The sequence below is a fragment of the Canis aureus genome, chromosome X (genome assembly GCF_053574225.1).
Source record: "Canis aureus isolate CA01 chromosome X, VMU_Caureus_v.1.0, whole genome shotgun sequence".
In the NCBI taxonomy this organism is placed as follows: Eukaryota; Metazoa; Chordata; class Mammalia; order Carnivora; family Canidae; genus Canis; species Canis aureus.
The window spans coordinates 12,276,205-12,280,829 of record NC_135649.1 but is presented as its reverse complement, the minus strand read 5'-3'; positions in this window follow the sequence as shown (position 1 = coordinate 12,280,829).

Here is a 4,625-nt window from a genome sequence, read left to right as displayed (position 1 = left end):
ATTGCATCATGTGCCCTTCCTTAATGCTCATCACTCAGTTACCCCATCCCCCCACCCACTTCCCTTCCAGCAACCCTCAGTTTGTTTCCTAGAATTGAGTCTCTTATGGCTTGTCTCCCTCTCTGATTTCATCTTATTCTATTTTTCCCTCCCTTCCCCTATGATCCTGTTTTGTTTCTTAAATTCCATGTATGAGTGAAACCATATGATAATTGTCTTTCTCTGATCAACTTATTTTGCTTAGCATACCCTCCAGTTCCATCCATGTTGTTGCAAATGGTATGATTGCAACCTTTTTGATGGCTGAGTAGTATTCCATTGTGTATATCTACATCTTCATTTATAATTCTGAATTTATCTTTGTAAAAGGTGTAAAGGTGTGCGCCTAATTTCTTTCTCTCTCTCTCTCTTTTTTTTTTTTTACATGTGGATGTCCCATTGTTTGAGCACCATTTTTTGAAAAGACTATCTTTGCTCCATTATGTTGCCTTTGCTCCTTGTCAAAGATCAGTTGAGTATATTTATATGGGTTTATTTCTGGGTTCTCTATTCTATTCTACTTATTTACTGGCTTATTCTTTCACCAATACCACTTTATCTTGTTTACAGTAGCTCGATAATAAGTTTTGAAGTCGGAGAGTGACAGTCCTCCAACTTTGTTCTTCTCCTTCAATATTGTGCTGACTAGTTTGGGTATTTTGCCTTTTCCCATAAACTTTAGAATCAGCTTTTCACTATTTGCGAAATAAATTTCTAGGGTTTTGATTAGGATTTCGTTGAATCTATAGATCTAGTTGGAAAGAACTGACATCTTGACAATATTGAGTCTTATTTGTGACTAAGAAATAGCTCTTCTTTTATTTAGTTCTCCTTTGATTTAATTTTTTTAGTTTTTCTCATAGACCTTGCATATATTTTGTTAGATTTATACCTAAGGGCTAACTAAAATGGTATTATGTTTTAAATTTAGAATTATACTTGTTTATTGATGGTATATGGGAAAGTCATTAGCTTTTGTATCCTGCAACCTTGCCATAATCAATTTTTAGTCCCAGGAGGTTTTTGTTGATTCTTTTGAAATTTCTACACAAATGATGGTGTCTTCTGTGAACAGTTTTATTTGTTCCTTTGCAATCTGTTTATCTTTTATTTCCTTTACTTGTCTTATCACATTATCTAGGGCTAAAATGCTTTTTTTACTCTGCTTCCAAGATGCCTTATCCTCTTGATTTTCCTCCTAACCTACTGGGCATTCACCTATGTCTTTTTCGAGCTACACTCCAAGTGTTAGGGAAACTAAGCTTAGTCTTCAAATATTTTCCCCATCATTAATGATCTCATCCAGTCTCCCAGCTTGAAATGCCATCTATATACTGATGACTTCCAAATGTATAAATCTAGCCCAAATGTAGCCCCTTAAATCTAGATATCTGTATTGAATTACCTATTTGACATGCACATTTGGATGATTAAGAGACTTTTTACAATTCTCTGAAATAGAACATCATTAACGTCCCCCAGCAACAAACCTGCCTTTCTCCTTTCTCATTGTTTCCAACAATTGAAAATGGAACAATTATTTACTCAGATGCTCAAACCCAATCCTAATTGAACTTTGATTACCTTTTTAACTCACTTCCTACATCCAATGCATCAGCAATTCCTGTTGTTACGATCTCCTAATCTTGTTATTTACCATAATCTTTCACCACTACTACCCCTGTCCAAACCAGCATTACTTCTTGACTGTATTAGGCAACAGCCTAAACCAGTCTTCCTGCTTCTCTTGCTATCAATTTGTCTATTTTCAACCTAAATGTCAAAGTTACTCTTTTAAGTCATAAGTTGGTTCATTTTACTCTTCTAAACAAAGCCTGCTCTTGAACGTGCATTACAACTACAGTAAAATCCAAAAATTCTTCTCCATGATTTACAAAACTGTGCTTGATCTGACCCCTGCCTATCTTTCCAAGCTTATTTCCTACTACTTTCTTTCGGTCATCGCTTTTATTTTTGGTCACTACTCAAATATCACCTCCTCAGAGAGAGGCCTTCTCTGTCCATCATAACTGAAATAGCATTCCCCATCACTCTCTACACTGAAGGGTGATTAGTTTTATTCATAAAACTTATCACATCTGATTCTGTATTATATTTATTTGTTTATGACTGTTTGATCACACAAGAATATGGGCCTGTGATAACAGGATATTTTGTCTGCTTCATCCACTGCCACATTTCCAGTACCTATAGTAAGATGTCAAATAAATAACTTTTTAGTGAATGAATGCATTTGGGAGCCACTGGAATATTGAATTGCCTATCTTGTTTTGTTATTTTTAACATTTTAAGTAAGAAGATATTTTATTTAGGAATATATCCATGTCATTATGTCATTACAAACTAAAAATAAAATATCAGAAAGGGAGACAGAACGTAAAGACTGCTAACTCTGGGAAACGAACTAGGGGTGGGAGAAGGGGAGGAGGGCGGGGGGTGGGAGTGAATGGGTGACGGGCACTGGGGGTTATTCTGTATGTTGGTAAATTGAACACCAATAAAAAAATAAATTAAAAAAAATAATAAAAAAAATTTAGTGCCTGTGTATTATTTCAAGTATAATTTACTTAGCATTTACCTAATGTTAGGATTTGTTTTAACATTTTCACAAATTGTAATCAACTGTGCTATAAATATTTCTATACAAATTCTACTCTGCATTTCATTTTATTTCTTTAGGATTATTCCTAAGAGGTAGAAATTCTCAGTCAAAAGATATGGACATTTTTAAGATTTTAATTTCATATAGCCACTTAATAATTTCCTGAAGATTGCATCAATTTGCAAAGCAAATTCATTCACTTACTCCACAAATGCATTTACTCCACAAATATTTACTGAATGAACAAAACAGTCAGAACTTTTGGAATTTTGGAACTTACATTCTAATAGGAGATGACAGATAATAAAGAGTCAATAGTAAAAAATAATAATGTATGTGCTATTAGAGTACAGACTGTTGGAGACTGATAAGTACCATAAAAAAGAAAAAAAAAAAAGAAAATTCAAGCAATGTGGGAGGATTGGCAGTGCCAGGAAAGAAGACAGGAGATTAAAGTATTAAAGACAGTATTCTGGTATATCTCATTAAGGAGATGAGCTCTTTGAAAGACTTAATAGTAGAGAAACATGAGAAGGTGAATATGGTGCCAAGAATGAAAGCATAGGTTTGCCAGTAACACTGAAGCTATGAGAATGGCTTGGGACAGACTGTCCTTCGAAACCCTCAGAAGGAATCAACTCTGTCCACCTCTGGATTTGGGACTTCTGTCTTCCAGAAATATGAAAGAACACATTTATGTTTTTCTAAGGCACCCAATTTGTGGTAGTTTGCACAGCAGCTCTAGGAAACTAATAAACATATTTTGAATTATATTTAAATTTTAATTGTATTTGCAAATAAATTGTACTGATTTTGTTATTCCCTTCTTTAATGGGATAAAATATATTCATACCAATTTGTTTTGTTTTTATTTTAGACTTTCTTGTTATTTCTTCCTCATTTCGTAGTAAATAAATGTTTTGTAGGGATACAATTTCCATTTTACTATTCTTATTCATTCTTGAGTAAAATCAAAGAAAAATATCAAGTAAGGTAATATCTGGAGGATTCAAAATTAATTAAAAGACTTTAAGTAGATTTAATTTAAAAATCAAACAAGGCAGAAAATAGTTTCATAAAATTTAACCTGAGCCATAAGCTATCATTTAATTAATTCATATTCATTCAACAAATATTTATTAAATACCTAGCAATTCTGAATATAGAAGTGAAAGAAATAGATACAAAATATCTTCCCTAGGATTTTGTATTCCAGTGGGAGCAGGTGTTAAGCAGTAAACATGGAAATAAATAATTTTAATGGTGGTTATTACAGTGAAACAGAGGACAAATAAATGACAGAGTAGAAGGGGTGCTTTAAATAGGATGGTCAAAAAAAACCTCTTTGCGATTATGTTGGAGCAGAAATTTGAATGATGAGAAGAATCTGGCCATGAAAACTTCTAGGGGAAAAGCCTTTCTTTCAGGCAGAGAGAGAAACATGTACAAAAGGCCAAGGACATTTAAAAATAAATAAATAAATAAATAAATAAATAAATAAATAAATAAATGCCAAGGACAGCAACCAGATTGTCATGGTCAACAGACTGGAAGACCACTGTGGCTCTAGCATGTTAAGAAAGCAGGAAAGATATAGGAGATGATGTCAGAGAGGTAATGGGATGTCAGAAGATTGCACAGGGCTCTGCAGGCCATTGTAAAGAGTCTGGATTTCCATATAGCCTTGGTTGAGCTACTTAAAATTAAGCTAGTTCTCAGGCTGTTCATCTGTGATTGGTAGACTGCTGTGTGCCTGGGCACATGAACTAGTGGTGATTCTGTGGTAACCAAATTCTAAGAGAAGACAGATGTGAGCTCTTGTATTAAGGAGAACTCAGCAATAAGCCAGGCCAAGGTGTCAGGAGACCAGTATTACATGAGACAAATGTCAGAATGAGTCATGACTCAGAAATCTAGAAGACATGCCAAATGAAAGACTTCATCAATTCCACAGTTAATGGTG